This window comes from Anser anser, assembly GCF_964211835.1.
Source record: "Anser anser genome assembly, chromosome: 5".
Classification (NCBI taxonomy): Eukaryota; Metazoa; Chordata; class Aves; order Anseriformes; family Anatidae; genus Anser; species Anser anser.
Window position 1 is genome coordinate 38,072,850 of NC_139725.1, and position 18,712 is coordinate 38,091,561.

General features: G+C 41.2%; 1 protein-coding gene and 1 long non-coding RNA gene across 12 annotated transcripts in view; one reads left to right on the forward strand and one right to left on the reverse strand.

The window, feature by feature from the left end:
* LOC310900617 overlaps window positions 1-18,712 on the forward strand; it is a 108,710-nt gene that overhangs the window by 60,427 nt on the left and 29,571 nt on the right. For all 4 annotated transcript variants that reach the window (XR_014585271.1, XR_014585272.1, XR_014585273.1 and 1 more), the window contains exon 3: window positions 6,340-6,377. This is a non-coding gene — a long non-coding RNA (uncharacterized lncRNA). The remainder of the gene's footprint in view (window positions 1-6,339; window positions 6,378-18,712) is intronic.
* KCNQ1 (potassium voltage-gated channel subfamily Q member 1) overlaps window positions 1-18,712 on the reverse strand; it is a 409,094-nt gene that overhangs the window by 38,499 nt on the left and 351,883 nt on the right. The gene's annotated exons all lie outside the window — the stretch shown is intronic.

Consider the following 18,712-nt stretch of genomic DNA (forward strand, 5'->3'; position numbering starts at 1 on the left):
TTATCCTTTAAACTTTGCATTCCCATTTGATGAATTAAAGATAAGGGAAGACCTTTTTTGAGATTAAGTTTGGGAAACAATGACTGTAGCTACATCGGCAAGTAATGCAATGCAATTGAGGTAGATAAGCTGAGCAGAATGGAGCTGTAATCATCACGATACACGTTTGGCGGTGGGTTTACTTCAGACTAGCTCTAGTCTGGTCTCACGGAGGGAATCCCTGTTGGGGTGGGAGTGTGCTAAGTGTGCTGCTGCAGCATATTTACAGCTTGGTTTCATTCATAAGTCTCTCATGTTCTGAGACTGCACTGCAACAGAAACAAGACCGTAATAAATGGGGATTGTTAGATGATTGCTTCAGAAGTGTGCTCCTGGACTGAGCTAAAGCACCAAGGCAACCAGCGAGACCCACACTGCAGTATTACCACTGATTGTTTAAAACCAAACAATATCAAGTCACTTAGCATTTGTATTGACATTAGGTTTTGTCAAAAACAGAAAGCAAACAAAATCCAAACTCTTAATATCCTTAGGAGTGTTTTCATTGCTTATTTAATTGACTTTTCCTCTAGAGCTTTTACAATTCCACTGCACTAAACTGTGAAGCAGGAAAGAGGATCCTCATTATAATAAGGTCTGACAAGTTAAACTCTCCCAAATTGAGCAAACAAAACAAAGTTAAATGAGATTTAGAAACAACTATATTAAGGCAGGATAGCATAAGCAAAAAAAAAAAAAAAAGGCAATTAAAAACAAAACAAAACAAAAACTTGATAACCATTCTTCAAAATTATTGGAAGAAGCTCGCAAAAAATGGACACAGTGATGTGTTCTGGTAGCGGCTCTCCTTGAGAAGTTTATGTCTCCCCATATACTGATTGCCCATTCTCATGTTACACTGAGCGTGGCAAAGGAACAGCAAGAGTTTACAGAAGAATCTTTGACTCTCCATTAACAGCATTTTTTTTTCTACTCTTTGCTGGTTAGCATTGCAATACTTACAGCACACCAGGCTACCACTAGACATTTTTGAAGCAGAAGGATGAGAAAGGGCTTTTTTTGGCACTTGGCTAGAAGGCAGCAAGACACTTCTCTTTGTGTGAGGACACTGCCACATACATAGTACAACTGCTGCCATTTCAGGCTGTGCGTCTGCCCAGGGTTTGACTTGTGGTGCACTTTTAAAGCCCCTGGACACCTCTAGTAATACAGAAAATGTCTGGTTGTGCACTGAGCAGTATTTCATGGACTGAGACATTAGATACAGATTTTGATCTACAAGACTCTAGGAGAAAAAAGGGGAGGAACTATGATATTCCATAATTGCCTGCAGCCTCAGAGGCAGCTGGGATCTGAGTCCCATCAAGAAAGGAGCAGACTGTGGGTGCTGGCTTTGGGGAGTGGCTTGGTGCTGGCACGGGAGCTGGGTGTTGCTTCAGTGCTGGCAAAAGCCTTCCTCTGCACACGCAGAAGTTAAATCCTCTGTCACCTCTCAATGAGTACATAACTATGGCAGAAGGCTTTTTTTTTTTTTTTCCTAGCACATGAGAAGGAAGCCTGTGGGCCTTTTCATTTTGCCTGCAAGTCTCTGAACTATCTAGGACAAGAGGAAAAAAACACAATTTGCTAATGCCTTCTGCTTCTCTAAGGTGAACCTCAGCCTCCTGTAATCTTGTTTGATGGGGGAATGAGGTGCCATGGTCTGCAGAGCTCCTGAGCAGGGAGAGGATGGGTGGGCAGGATGTCAGACGGGAGTTGCCAGTCACGCACCGTGCCCGAGTGACTCGGTTTCCATCCTGTGACACTGAAACAAGAGAGCTGCCACTATACACTATATTTTCAGAATTTATGGTTTGTGATTTATATTTAAGGAGGCAATAAAGAAATAAAGAACAACCAGCCTTTGTGATAAAGCCTGATAAACCTGTGCAACAGCAGTTACCTTGTGCTGCCTTAGAGAATATCTGAGAGACTAGCTTATGTCTACAGACAGCAATTGTACATTTCCATTTGTTACCTGCACACGCACCACTCCAGGAGCTGTGTTTCTGTGTCCTCTGCTGCTGTGACTCTGGGAAACCACTTTGTGCAGTGTGTGGTCAGCGACCAGAAGGACAGACCCTGAAAGGGCAGAGCTGGACCAAGAGAAAGATCAGGTGGCAAAGTGCTGCCCAGAGGAACAAACTAGCTCACAAAAGATGAGGTTAGTTTTAGCTTCTCCTTCTACAGTGTAACTTTTTCACCAGATGTGTTTAGATGGGGTAAAAGATATAACTATCTCAGGTGCGACATTTCAATATATTTTTCTGACAAGAAGTTGAATAATCAGATTTTTATAATTAAAGATCAGGGCTTAAAGGGAAAACGGTTAGCGATCTATCAACTTCTCCACTGTGGGACACAGTTGTTGTGTAAATCTTTTGCTTTGGCTGGGTCTGTGGGCTGAGGGTTAGGTGTCCTTCAGTTTCAGTTTGAGGTTTTGACCCACAAATCACAAGGGAGATGGATTTTCATTGTGTTGCCATGCAACACCAGAAATCAGCTCTGGTTGGAGTGAAAGAGGGCCCGCTTTGCTCAGCAGCCTGGAGAACAGTCGCAAAATTTTCCACACACCTGGACTGGGCTTTGAGTTTGTAACAAAGCTGAACACAAGCCAAGTTTCTCCTGGCTTTGTTACCAGGCTTTTTTGCACAGATCTATTATTCACTGCATTAATTTTTCCTTTTTTTTTTTTTTTAATTTTCTTTTTTTTCTCCTTGTCTTTAAAGTAAACCATTAGAAGGAAAAAAAGTTTTCTGGGGGAGAAAATGTAAAAGCAACAGCAGTGTTTCTCGGCAGCTGGGAGATGCGAGCCTGCAGTGAGCCGTACCACCACAACACCCCAGCAGCTACAAACACAGACTGATAGCTTCAAATGTAGGACAGTTCGGGGAGGGAAATAAAAAAAAAAGATAGAAGACAGAATGAGCGCTGTTTGTCTTGGCTGGTTAGCACATTATCCCCACCTGCATTTGATTCTGCTCAGTCTCCGTACTCCTCCCTCACTTTGGAGCCATGGAAATACAGGAAGTCAGGAGGGGAACGGAGACAGAACACTTTGTACTAGCAGCCAGACCACTGTTTAACTTCTTCAGCCAAAAAACAAATATGAATATGGAAAGATTTTATGGCGAGATACATCAACAGACTGAAGCAGTTCTCAGAAGCTCCTACAGTTGCTCATTCAAGGTTTTTGACCTGCGGACTTCTCTTATGATTAATCACAGTGTTTGTTTTGTAGTAGTAGTACTGAGTAGTTATCAAGCGATGTGAACCACCAGGTATGCCATACCGAGCTCTATCTGCTGCAAGGACTTGCAGGTCTTCAAAACTTGCTCTCATATCTAGCCCTGGTTACTTTTTCAGTTTCGTTGAGGTTTGAAAGTGAAACCCAGACAACAACCTCTGTGCTTACCAGCAACGAAGCCTGGGTGCAGTGCACAAGACAGACAGCAGCCCAGAGCTTTTGAAACTGCACAAAACAGGACATGCAACAGCCAGCAAAAAATCAGTTGCAGACTATACTTAGTCTTAGACACACGCACAATAAAAATTAAATCACTTCTTCTACATTACAAAATTCTTTTATGTCAGACTACTTTTGTAGATTTTCTCCCTTTAAATACGGAACAAATTTTAGCAGCACAACTCCTTTGCACAGGCCTTAGGACAACACGGCAGTGCAAAAGACGAAACTCCAATTTTTGCAACAAGAAGACTCTGCAAGCCTCGATTTAATTTGTTTTCTACCTAAAATAAAGATATACAATTAAAGAACTGCAAAGTCAACAAAGAGCAGAAACTGAAGCTAAGGATGCAGATTCTGGCAATATCCCCCCTAATGATGCTGTGAAGAATTGACAGAACAAGAGGCATCTTCCTCCCTTATGCCTCCACAGATCTCAGAACTAAAAGTTTTTTTTCCTGGAGTTGCCTCACATAAAGAACCATCAGGAACCTCATAGTGCTGTGACAAGCACTTCTCGTGAGCCAGATGAAATTTAAGATGCAAACTGCAGTTAGTTTGATAACAACAAAGTGCTTCTCTGAATCCACAAACATTGCCTCACTGAAATATCCTGATCTCTTCTAGAGCCTTGGGGATGGCAAACCAGTCTCAGCTTTTTCTCTGTCACAGAAAAAACGAAGTTTCTACAAAGTTGAGGAAAACAAAAATAGAAATGTAAAAAACACTATTTCCACAAGTCATGTGCTATTGTACAAATGCTGATCACTATAAAACCATGGCACCTAAAAGCTATTGCCTAAAAACTGTTGAAAATGAATGTCCGAACAGATATTCCAGTACAAATTTACAGCCTTCCTCCACGTTACATGTAGTATATTAACATTTTACATTTATTTATTTTGAATGGAGAGAGGGAATGGCACTCACTAGTGGAAGCTGTGAAGTTCAATTACAAGCATTTGAAATGGGGAAGCACAGAATTAAGATAAGTGTTAAATGAAAACAAACAACTCAAAAGAACAAGGATAAAGAACAATTCAGCATGCCTTCCTCCTTCCCATCTCCTCCCGCTCAGACACAGGACAGCATGCACATGAAGGGGTTAGGAACCACAAACAAACAATCCTAATCCCTGAGTCACTCTTGAATATCACCGTATGTACTGTGCTGTTGTCTGTAATGGAACAACACTGAAATGGTGGCTTGCTACCTGACTACCATGGTGAGACTTTTTTCATGTGTTTACAGACCTCTACAGCAAATTATCTTTCTCTAGATATCAATGTAGATGTGTGTTTTGGAGTTAGTCATACTGATGCTTCTTATAGTCAGTGGACAGAACTGGGCAACTAGTTTCTAGTTAATGCAATTTATTTTAGATGTGTATTTTAGGATGGTATGCATTATGCTCTAGAGGTACCTTTCCCCCACTACAGAGTCCAGACTTATAGATCAGATGTCATCATTTACAGCAAAACATCCCAAGTGTCAACATGAATCCCTCCTCCTGGGTCAAAACCTTTCCCCACTGCAGTGAATGAGGTTCTGACTGATGAAACCAGAAGCTCACTTATTGTTGCTCCGTCTCTGTTTCATCTGCACTGCTATGCTAGGCCATATCACAGTCACCAGGCCAAGAGTAAACAACCATTAGACGCTGTGGGCATGGCCTCTTCCAGTTTAGGAGCTAAGCTTGTTGTCCAAAGCCTGGTAGGAACAGGGAAAAGCTGCTGGCAATAACTTGGCTCTAAGGCAGTGGGTCCTACAGACCTGGAGCTCAACAAGAGGCAAGAACAGGGAATCACTGCCTAAGTTAAAACATCACTGCTCCCAGATTGCATCCTTTGCCGCTCCTGTGATTTGCCATTTGAAAGTTTCCCCAGGCTTTTCACATATAATGTCATACACATGACAGTCACCAAATAGCTTGTGCCTCAGGTATCTCTGTCGCAGCAGAGGGATCTCTCTCCCATCTGCCAAGCAAGAGCAGACAGATGATGCGCTCAGTGGGCAACAATGCACAAAGCATGCAGCCTCACAAAGAGAGGCTGTGGTGCAGACTGGGGCTATAAAAACACTGCCATGAGACCCAGCTGGCAAAAAAAATGCCCTCAAGGTCTTGCCTGAAACTAGCCCACTGCTGTTGTGTTGGCTTCTTCCTCCCAGGGGACTCCTCGCAACTGTCCTGAGTTTCAGTGCACATCCTCACCATTCAGACCAGTATCAATTTCTAATTCTCCGCAAACTTTAGTATTGAGTGGATGGTTGAACGTCAGAAATTTTTGTAGATTGGTGTCTGAAGAAAAAAACGGAAGAGAGTCAGAAGATGGAAAAAAAGCAGGAAGTTGACACACTGTTCAGGAAAGAGAAGCTATGGGATCACAATAATAGACCATTTTCAAACAAAATTTCATTGCCTTTCACTCAGTTAATTATGCTTCAAATTGCCCCAGATGGTGCCAGAAGCAGTCTTAGAAATAGAATAAATGATGATAATAATACCAGCTTGGTTTTGTGGAGCCTCCATAACTGGGTGGCACCTAAATAAAAGCATCTAAGATGCCAGAAGCCAATTTGTGGTTTGGTTTTGGATTCATTTACAATTTGGTTTGGCTTTCAAACAGATCTAAGTATGATTGGGGTAGAGTACAAGAATACAGAGCCCTCTTATTTCTGTGGGGTGGGCAAGGTTTGCATTTCACCACCGCCGGTTCGTGGTTAGCCTCTTCTTTTGGCTATTAAATTTGATGAAGATTATAGAACTGTCGGTTGCTCAAAGCACTGCTAGAGTTAATGACGGTCTGTTTATGTATACATCTATGTTTGTGCAGATGCAACTGCAGAAACAGGACCAGAATCTGGGTAGCTGGTAAGTACATATGGAACAAAATACGGTCATGTGCTAAAATACAGGACTGGTAGCTTAAGCAAGTGATGACTGCCTTAACAAGTGACCCAGGAGAAGTCACCCCAAATACCATTTTACATCCTCCACAACATACTGGTTTGGAGCATAGTTTTCTACCAAGAATTTACAGGTCATGAAATCAGGGGAAAGCACTGACAGCTATATGAGCATTTAAGCTGTATGCATTTATAGGAGGCTTAAATAAGCAAAATTAAAAATAAGAGTGGGGTAATAGAGTTCATTTTTTGACAATGTTTAAAATATTAATAAGATCCTTATGATTTATAAAATCCTTTAAGATGACTTGAATATGAAAAGTGACATGATAACAACATGCCTGGTTCTAAGGTTTCTTTATGCTGGAAGCTATGCATGTAGGGGCACATACCAACTTTCTAAAAATGTAACTAGGTCAGGTTACACAATTCTTAGAACAGAAAAGGAGGTGGTTGTTGTTTATTGTATTTAGATCTGCTCTGATTGCCTTTGTGCTGCATCTTCCATCTTGCTATTTAAACTTAAAATATGTGGACTCCAAGAGGTCTGTCCAGCCCAAGTACTTGGCTAAAAGCTCTGCAAAGCCCCAAACCTTGATGCATTTTTCTCTCCTTTTAAAATCCATGCATAGATACATGTGTCAGTACACCATTTGTGTTTTAACATGCGCACACGCAACTTACTGAATGTTCACAGTCTCAAGTTTTCCAGATCTCCTTTTTCTAAATATCTTAAGGGCTATCACTGTATTTTAGAAGAATCAGTGTTATAAATAAGGATAATCGGGATTATTAAAAGTGAGAGGAAGCATCCTGTGATTGGAAATGAGGAGAAATTGGTTTGTTCAACCTTGTAAAGCAAAGGCTGAGAAAGGATACTGTGGCCCTTTATACATAGAGTATAAGATACTTGCCATGAATAAAAGTAGCTAAAGTGAGAAAAAAGGTTTCTGGTTCTCTGGAGATTGAAGTCCTGTAAGCTACTTCCACATGAGACCTGTGGTGACAGGATGTCTAAATGGCTTAAGATGGATTTTGAGGGGATTATGGAAGGGACTGTTTAATTTATAGAGAAAAATTCCTGGAATATGTTTCTGATGCATGTCTATAGGTATCCAGTATATTGGTACACACAAGGAAGTTTGAAAGGGGAATGTATTTGTTTGTAGTGCATTTATGCCTGATTAATTTCAAACTTCAAGTTTTCATACCTTGTGATCACCAGGAAGAATTATTCACCCTCCTGCCCTTTTTTTCCTGCTATTTTCCTCCATCTGCTGAATGGCTAGAGGTTGGCAGAAAGAGATGCAGATGCAATCACTGATGCTCCTATCCCATTACATTCTCTTCAGTGTCCAGTTGGCACATCCCACTGGCACTCACTAAACTGAGCACAGATTTTTCTTTCAGGTCATATTGGCAGGTACCCTACTGGGTTTCCCTCTTTACTCAGAAGAAAAAGTTATTAGTCAGCTTTTTTTTTTTGTCACCTAGGAGTCTTATTTAGTACACACTTCTGATTTGCAATGCCTTCCTATTATGTTCCTACAGCACATTATAGCATAGCTTTTGACCTTCCACTATAAACCTACATTTTATGAGGATGATAAGAAGTATTTTGTGTGCTATGATCACAGGAATGGAAGGTCTGCCCTCTCATGAACCCAGCATCTCTCTCATGGCTGAAACTGTTGGATATTAGCTTCAAAGGCAGAAGGTGGTTCTTTCCAGCCCTGTGTTCCTGAATACCATTACAAACTATTACGAAAGACTTGCATAGCCTAGAATGCAGAGACTGGAAAAAAATTGACAAGTCTTTTAGGCTTGGGTGGTATTCAATAATTGCATTTGAGAAAACAGCTGAAAACAGGTTTAGCGTGGATTCATATAAATTAAGCAAGTACATCCAGTTCCTTCCTCACTTTGGCGCCTCTGAGGGCAATTTTCATCCCAAATGTTTCAAGACCTGAGCTTTGAAATGCACACGAAGGGAGATAATACAGACAGAGATCTGGCAGGCAAGAAATACAATAAGTGGAACAGTGATAGGGAGTAGAAAAAGGGAAGAGAAGTCTGGACTGGGAAGAAAAAACAATGAGGTTGGAAAGGCAGTATCCTGAGGAACGGAAAGGCCAGCAAGACCCTGACACCGTGTGATGTGTCTCTACTACAAAAATACACCTATGGTGTCTTCAAAGAACCAGAGAAGCTGCAGCTAATTTAGAATCAGAGCTATGCTTTGAAACACATACGTTTCATTTTAGTGTTAGGAGAAAGCAATGGAGAGATTTTCTGACCAACACGTGAAAAATCACCCAACACAGAGCTTAGAACTCAGGACCTTTTTCTCTCTGTCCCATATTTACTCCTCTAGAGGACACTGTTGTATAAGAGCAGATGCACAGTAAATGCTAAAAAACACCTTTTTTTTTTTTTTCTTTTAAGAGACAAGACCCATGAATGTCTGGTATTCAACAAAAGTGTCACTTCTAAAAGATTTCTGCAGCACTTGTCTGTATTTCTTGGGCATGAGCACCTGCTAAAGCTCTGTGTGTCTGACATGAGGGTTTACCTCTCTGTAATAGCATGCTGCCATTGCCTTCACTAAGCCATCCATGGACCCGCCATATACACAAAGCTGCCTTCTACTTCAAAACATTGCCTCGCCGTCCTAGGCTGTGGTTGAAGGGGATTTGGTTGGGCACAGAGGTCAGTGCACCATCAGGGCCATTGGCCATGTTCCCTTTTCTGACTTGAAACCCAACCATGGCTACATAATTGCACCACAGAAATAAACACTTAGAATTTATTAATGGGAAAAGAAAAAGGAAACAAACAAACAAAACAAAACATAGCTTCCACGTGCATTAGGGTGGAAATGGGGTAGATGCTAACTTGGGTACAGCTCTCCAATGACTGAATAAATAGCAGTAACAAGGCAGTTCCAAAGTTTATCAGATGACTGTATTCATTTGCTCTAAATATCGTATTCAGTGATTTGTGCTGATTCTTCAGTTTGTGGGATTAGTTACAGTTCATTGTAAGTTCTAACTGTATTTCCATGTATTGTGTTAAGACCTGATTCAAGAGTAGTTTTATTTGATAAAAACCAGATGTTCTTAAAAGAGACTCTCTCCTTCACAGTACAAAACATTATTCTTAGCAATTGTATGTACCTTACAAAATTAATAAGCACAGCATCTCCCTGCGTGACATATGACATTATTATATTTTTCCCTGTTGAGGGACTTTTAAGCCGTTGGGGTCATGACCTTGGTGCCTTATGAGAAATGGAGAAGCACATGGTTCTAATTTTATCTTCAACCCTGCCCTCCTGCTGACATGTATGTTTACAATACGGTTCATCTGTTGACCCTTCACTCACATTTAAAATATTAGCTAACATTTTTCAGTCCCAATCACAACGGTGCACGGTGATTAGCTTTTAAGACCAGTTGTTTTCTTTATTGCGCTTTGACATGCACATCTCATCCAAAAGCCCTTCACTGGTTTTCTAATTCAAACCCAGTGGCGGCCACAAAACCACCTCCAGTTTGTCTGGACGCTTCGGCTCTCGTTACGATGCGGGGCACTTCAGAGCTCTAAAGACGCAATATCGCCCCACTGGCAGAGGAGACAGAAAACATCCTTTGGTGATTAGAGAGAGAGCCAAGGAGACAGAAGGCTTGAACCCTTTCTTGGCCACAGCTCAGCACTGAGTCAGAATGAGCTGGGGCCGAGCTCTGCCCACCACAAATCCCGCGGACACGCAAGAGATGCCCTCTGTCCCCAAGGGAGACCGTGTCCTGTGGCTGGATCCCACCACAGGCAAGTCAGAAAGAAAACACTTCCAGAGAAAACAGCACTTTCACTGGTACATGTCAGGCGCTGAAAGAACACACGCTTGCTTTTCAACATGAAGCAAAAGAAAGTGCAACCAGATAAGGCTGGCTTTTGGGGGGAGGGAGGCTAAAAAGTGAGAGCTGTTGTTTATTCTCCACTCCATTTTCCCTTACATCAGAAGTTAAGTTAAGGAAAGAGAAAAGAAGGAGAGAGAGAGGAAGGGAGGGAGGGAAGGAGAGAAACAATCTCATCTTTTATGTTTTTTAATTAAGGGAAAAATAACAAGTACTTTTCTTTTAAACTCAAATGGCACAGAATATTCAGAAAGATACTTTTAGCACTAAGATAAGAAGCAACAGCTTCCATTTTTTTTCTCATTTTAAATTATATTTTTACATTTTAATTATTTATATCAGCAACATATAATATGCTCTGTTAACGTGGTTATGAGAAGAATATAAACCACTACCTTGTAAAAGAAAATTATTTAACTGGATATTTTCACCACTCTGTACTAAATGATCACAAACAAATGTATGCCTTAGCTTAAACTGCATAATAGAGCATCACATTCATTACACACTGAGTTCAAAATATTTGCCTAATTCTGAAGCTCGGCATCCTCAGTTTTCCTATAACCTGCTGTCTCTTTAGGAACTTTCAATGTGCTTACTGATATATTTGGCTTCCCATAGAAATGATGTAAATAATTTCCAGGCCTAAAATGTTCCAAGCTTATTGCACTGCTGAAGAGAACTTCAGAAGTGTTAACATCTTATTTCTAGTGAGTGAGAGGAGTGAGAACTGGGTCTTTTTTGGGTGGTTGTTCTGGGAAGAAATTTCATTGAAATCTGGGCAGATTTGGGATTACTCTGCTTCTTGGAGGAAGGGATATCACAGCCCTAGGTCAGGCTCTGAAAACGCCTGGTTCCTGCAGGTTTCAACCATCACCTTTATGTCCTCAAACACCTTGAGAAGGGCTGAATAATGAGTTGAGGGAAGTACAGAGAGAAAAGTGCTTCAGACAGCTGCAAAGCCAGAGCCACTGCTTTGTCCTGTGGGAAGGACCAGCAGACAAAAATGAAGAAAGATCCTGTCTTTAACAAGCACAGAAGTATCTTTAGACACCTGGGGAACATTGTTGTTTACAATTATAATTTCATGATAACTGCACAGAGATTTCCTATTCTATGTATTTGAGCAATCCCATACACTCGCTCATTTTAATTTAGCTATATAAAATACAAATATATATGTAAGTAGATATACACATGCTTAATAGCAACCAATGTGCACCCAGGATCTCTTGTAATGCATAAATAATCCTGTTGAAGTCATTGATGTTCACAGTGAGGTGATATTAGCTGCAGAACCAGACCCTCAAGTTGTCGTGCTTTCTCGCTCCTATAATTCATTAATATTTTTTTTCTCCCTTTCTTGATGGCTCTGGTTGCCAGAACAGCCAATATCAGCCAGGACGGTTGGCCACCCCGTGTCTCGGGAACTGATGCCAACAGCAGTTGGGGGAGCAGCACTGGTGTTTAGCACATTTGGCTTATTTCCTTAGGGTAATTAAGACATCATACTGCTTCTGCGCTCTCATCCCCATAACCTCTGATCCTCAACGCGGAGTCTCTGGGCATGAAACATGGAGCCTCTCAGTGCTGCATAAAATCAACGCCACCAGGGAGGCTGTTCCTTGCCATGTTGGCAATTCACTAATCGCTCCCTTTATTGCTCCGCCGAGGAGGACAGATGGACATATCCCCTCCTAAATCAGCTGCAAACTGTGATCAGTTTCCACATTAGACTATTTCCAAAACATTCTGACGTAATTCATCATTGCTTGTTTGTGTCTTCAGCTTATGCAGCATTTAAAACTGCATCATTAGCACTTTGGATCTGTGCCAGTTAGACATGCATGACAAAGCTGCATTTTTCCCTCCAATAGTTTGGTGCAACTCAGCTTTTGAAGAGAAAAAAAACAATCCATAAATCCACTGGCTCAAAATTACGCTATAATTCATTAATCTGTCACTGTAGGAGACTGGATTTCCTGCCCTCATTTCCACCAATACACAGCAATGTAAGTAGAGGACTCGAAGCTTTTTTAATGCCTACTTGCTCACAATTCCTACAGTCTTGTGACAATGAAGAGCAATAGACTTGTTGCATAATACTTTTTCTACCAGTAGGGGACCAATAATTTAAGTAGATTTGGACAGAGAACTAATTAACACATGGCTACATAAGTATTCTTTATCTGCTTAAAGAATCAGTAGGATCAGTAAGAGTAAGGCATAGCAATCACACAGCACTTTGCAACAAAGCCTTTCATATTGTACCTTTCCCACAAGTTCTGAGCTCAGTATGGAATTACTCATGTTTTATCAATAAGGAGAAAGACACAAACTTTTCCACCATGACAACGAATGACTTAGAAGAAGAAAGAAAATCCAGTACATCTCAGCTCTCGCTCCTCTGTACTTTGCTTTTCACTTTGTCACTCCATTCCCACAGCCCTCACTTGATGGACACTGCCCTTCATACAACATTTTACAACACTGAGGCTCTTTCCTAAAGGAGTTAATGGGAATGCACAGCTTTTACTTATGGAAGACAGGTGGAAAAACTACAGCAACAGCTACCTCACCTAAGGCCTTTCTTTATGCCAGAAGAGGTCTTTGACTGTTCTGGTTCTGATACAAATCTGTATTTTCAGCACCTGGAAGAAGAATGTGTTCATAAGCTTCTTGTAACAACATAAGCATGAAAGTCATCGCATAGGACCCTGCAAGATGATGAAGTATTTTTGTGGATGGCTAAGATATGGAAGGAGAGGCTGACATACATGAATATAAACATTCACTTCTCTTCCACGAACAAGGCTGCCACTAACAGCGCAGTTTTCAAAACGCCAAAGTGAGTTGTGTGCATAAGCAGAGTTAAAACAATAAATACTACAAATTCCAGTATAGACTGCTTCTAATATTCAAAATTTGCCACACTTGAAATAAATATAAAGAAAATTCCCAGGTTTTGCATTAAAACATTCTATATGTTTGTATACACTGACTCTTTAGAAGATGGAGCCTTTGTAGCAATATCAACCAACTCTCGAAAAAAAGATCCTCATATAGAACATCTCTCCACTCAATGCTTAGCTTCCCTGATGCTGAAGAGCACCATCAAGCACCATGTGTCACTGCTTATCCATAAATTCAGTTCTAGTACACTGCCAGAAATATACTTCTGTGATTAGTCAATTTAATTGGTAAAACACATGAGAAGCCATATTTTGTTAACTTCTTATGTTAGCCCCATGGTTTCAGGGCTTCTGTGGACCAAATTTACAGAGAGGACTGTCAGTAGTGCTGCGAAGGGACCAAAGGAAAGGGGTCTGCATGAATGTGCCTTATAGTCACATTAGCTAAGACACTGCATATAAAGATATATATATACATATATATATAAAGTCAGGTGGGACTGCTTAGTATTACGCATTTATGCTGGTTGCATTTCCTTGTTGTCTGCTTCTGGTGTACAAATCACACTAGCTTACACTCACACAGATTTATTTGCATATAGTATAGCCCCACTTACATCTGATTTGAATCTGATACCACATGCTCCAAGCCTGAGGCGGCCAGTCCTGTTTTTTTTCAGGATGGTAAACCTAAACCAGACCTGCACGGGCTTCTTTGAATAAGCCCTGGAAGCAGAGTACTACTGAAGGGAGTGGAGGTAAGTCGGGCATGAGGGCAGCTTGCTGGGTACTGCAGGGACCCCGGGCTGCGGCAGGGAGCCCAGCAGCAGCACCGCAGCAGGCCTTGGCTTGGCAGAGCACACTTGTCCCCTGTGTTTTTCAGAAGCCTACTGAACAATTCAGTACCAGTTACTGCAGTAAAGATTATGTGATCGGATCCTCAGCAGCGATCAGCGTAGCTCCTCATTAACTCAATATATATGGGGTTAAGGCTCATCCTTCTGTTTCAAGCTCCTCCTCCCTTCAAACACTCTCATTGCTAAAACCACCTCTCTGCTCTCACTGCCAGTCAAGCAGAGGATATACAAGACTCCCAAAAGCTGTTGACCTGTTGTATTATTTCTTGGCTGCGGTTGAAAAGCCTGAGGTACTGAGCTGAGGTCAATACCAGTGCTGGAGGTTCAGCCACACTGCTACAACAGCTGCAAGAGCATCCAGATGAATTTGACTCTCCAAAGCAATCCAACTCAATTATTTCTGATCTCTCTGACTGGGTATTGCATGTGGCATCTGCACAGTCAGTTCTGCTCTTCTACTGATCTGCTGCAGCGCACTGCCCCTCCGCTCCGTGCCTGGCTTCTGAGGTTTTGTCAGGGAGGGGATGACTCCAGCTCTTTTTTTGTCAAAACCTAGTAAGAATTTGGGTAGGCCCTGAGGTACCACCATAATTCAAATATTATTGTTGTTATTAATAACAATAAGAGCAACAAGAATAGGCATATATGAAACGTTAATATTAGAAGTACTGTGTTGACAGCTTCCCTTATGCAGAGGTAAACACCGATGTTCAAAACCATAAAAAGCAAGTGAATGTCAAGCATATGCTAACTTAAAAGAGCTCACTTGAACTGTTACAGCACTGTGTAAGACATAACAAGAAATGCTTTATATTATATACACACAGATTTATGCTCACATACACTTTAGCCATTTTTGTGTGATGAATTTTCACACAAATCCTTTGCTGAAGTTCGGAAAGCCATCAAGTTTTCCATTTACTCAGATAAAGCAGTTACAAAATTAACTCTACTGAGGGTGATTTGAGCAGAGAAAGGAACTCAGCGGAATGAAAAAGTACTCCAATTCTAACTGCAGCAGATGTTGTTTTGGTCATTGCTAGCTGGCTGTGAAGTTAGAGCCCCAGAACTGTGGTTTCATATGTGGTTCGAGTGTTGGCTGCACTTATTTTGGGGGAGGAGGAGGATGCTTGCATGCAGGACCTGGCATGCATTGTTTTAAAAACAAAACAAAACAAAAACTCAAACCATGGCTGTCTTCAATTATTTTCCATTACAGCATTGTCTGCATGTAATTGCTCCATGTTTTCCATTACGGAGTGCCAAGTGAACGAGTGTGTTAAGAGTATAGGATGTACAAATTCCACTGGTAATGCTGCCCTGTATCAGTAAATAACATGAAACACAATCTCCCTTGACCTGTATGATGCTTACATACAATTAATCTGGGCTTTTCAAGTGTCCAATGTTATTTACCATATCTTCCATCAACAGCTGAGGCTGGGGACTCAGAGAAAACCCAGGCAATGGGAAGTTAGACAGGGATTTCAAAGAGGTCTTAACTGGGGCTAAATGGTCAAATGCCTTGTAAATTGGGCTGTTGCCAGAACTCGCAGACAGAGTTTTGGGGTCTGTCTTTTTTGTTTTGTTTGGAATATCTAAGAGAATGACACATTATATAGGTCTTTTGTGTGCCTGAAAGTAAGGACTCTGCACAGATTTCCACCAATTTGAAGATCGGGCCCCACATGCCATTTTGGTTGCTCCCCAAAAGTGATGCTTTTATCATTAGTCTTGCTGTAAAAGGCTTTGTCTGCTTCCATATACTGGCTGCATGGATCACGCTCAGTAGCTGGAGGACAACGAGAGCCCCTGGGAGCCAGTGCCCGGGGACCCCCTAGCCTGGCAGGGCTGGGACATCCCTTCCCCAAAAGAAGAGGAGGGCATACTGTAGGTAGCAGCAGTGCATGTGAGGAAACATACTGTGCCAAACGCAATGCAGGGGGATTTCTATTGTGGAAGAGTCCAGGAGACATTGTGATTTGTGTTAACTGCCTCCTGCACAGAGCAGAGTTCAGCTCGGCTACAGTGAAGTTTTGCTTTTGAATTCCGGGAGTTATTAATGCCTATAAGCAGAAAGTATAATATACAGTCCAGAATAATTACATCGTACAGCAGAAGTTAATATACCTGACCCATAAAAATACATGCATGACTTCTTCTGCCAAAGGAATCTCAGTAAGCAAATTGTTTAGGCTTGGCAGTTCATAAATAAGTTGTAATTACCCACTGGAAACAGTATAATTACACCTTAGCTCAATGTAGCAATACCGTTCCCTTATTACTCTGATCAAACTATCAAGATACAGTTGTCTAGACAAAATAAATCGGTGATCTTCATGTTATAAAGCCTTCTGCTACCGCTTCCCTTCCTTTTTGTCACTCACCTGCTGCCTCCTTCAGCAATGTTGGTTCTAAACTCGAGACTGCAAACTCTTGCCTACAGTCAGCTGTGTGCTGAGAAACGGGAGATGTGGGAGTACACACATTCGAAAATGAAACTGAAGTAACAGCAGAGAAAATGAAACAAAACTTGTTTTAAAAAGATACAGCCACACTATTGTACACTAATGAGGGAACAAAGACCAAAGGCAGAGTGATACTCATAGAACATTTTCAGAATTTGTTTTGAAGAAGTTACGATTTACTATGGAAAAACACTCAGCTACTATCTGAGCTAGTCTTAATTGAACTTGACAGAAGACGTATGTACTTACACTACTAGGACATTCAGAAACTGAAGCTGGATCAACATCCTAACAGAGCAAGAGAGAAATAAATAATCTTTTAAAGAGGGTGAATTTTCACTGGAATGGTGTTTTTTTGTTGTTGTTTTGTTTTTACCCGATATGATGGGTAACAACAGCAACCACTGTACACACTGAACAGAGTACATTTTCTGTACAAGCACTAATTCTTATTTATTTTGAAGGAAAAAACAAACAAAACAACAACAACAAAAGACCTGCACAGAGTTTCTAACCTAGTATGATTGTAGCTGAGTATTTTGTTAAAAAAAAAAGTCATTAGTTATTTGTTCAGGCTACTTCCAAAAAACCAAGTGCTTACTCTGAAAGCAAAAAAAAAAAAACAAAACCCATAGTGCTAAAGGTGGACATTCTTCTCTTACATATACAACAATTTTCCATGTGCTATGGGCTTTGTACTTCTTCAGCCAGATTAACTGCTTTTCCTGTATTTAATTAACTCCTAATAAACTGGATGACTGGATCATGCTGCAGGAGATATCTACCCCTGCCAAAAATAAGTAAATAAATAAATAAAATTAAGAAAAAGACTATATAACTGAATCTATTTGATTACAAGGACCTGTCTCAAAACCACACCCATGCTGCAGAATGGAACCACGATCCATTCTCATGCCCATTTCACATAGAGCTAGCTGCTAAACACACATTCCTTGAAGATATTCCATTCCGTTACATTCAGAAAGACGACACTTTCAGTGCCAACTAGACCATACCATGGCAAGGTTGCCTTTCCCAGAACTTTTATTCTACCTCAAGCACCTTACTCCATGAGCAAGCTCCCTGACTGCAGAGGAAAGCTGCTAGCACTACTCAGCACCTCGGGATGTACACAAGGATACACTTCTAGACAACCGACTTTGAAATGGGAAGGCTGGCTGTATTTTTTTGAGATAACTATCATTATATTATCTCCTTGGATGCACAAATGTGTAAAACCAGAACTTCTCCCATGGAGCACTACAGTGAAAGGAAGATATGTGGGCTCACTTGAGTGGGAACCAGAAGACTCCTTGCAGCTCCTTGGGAATATATCACTGCCTGCTAAGTGTCATGTAACATCGGGTCTTGGGTGCAGAATCTTGCCGTCATTTCTCTTTAGAAAGGCATTAGGGTACAATCCTGGTCTAACTGAAGTTAACAGAATTTTTTTCATTGACTTAATTGACTTAGGTTTGGATGTACACAGATGTTATCTTTTGGTCTATGTTTTGCAGTTTTGCACATCATGGGAGCAATAGAAATCAAAGGCATGGAAGCAGCGTGATTTTCAGAGGAGTGTGACAGGCACATTTTGCAAAGCAGCATGTGGAAATTAGTCTGACTGAAGTACAGAAGCTGGTTCCATGTGCAGTGCTCCCTGCCACATCTGAGCTCAGCCTGGCGGTTAGGAATAGGGGACTGGAAAACAAGAAATAAGGAACTCCATAATCTTTAGTGGCCCCAAAGAACAACAATAAAAGCCCCAATTTTCTCTCTGTAGGTGAGAAACGAAACAAATAAAACACATCCTTTACCCCATCTCTACCAATGCCTTTCCACATCTTTTCTGCATGTAGGAACTGCATGTAACTGGGAAGTAATCATTTTCTGCAGTGTGCCTTTTCAGCAGCTGTTAGGACATCTGGATAGAAAGCCATCTGGTGCTTATATGGTGGCAAACACCACCATAAACTTCCAGAATCCCCTTCCTTTTGCAAAGTTGCTTGAACATTAAATGGCAGCAGGGCTCTGAAGTAAGTCCTGCTCACAGGATGAGAGGAGGGGAGCTGAAAAGCAGCTTTCAACATGGAACTTTGGATGGTAACAGAAGTTTTGATACTCCATCCAAAGTCTCAGAGACAAG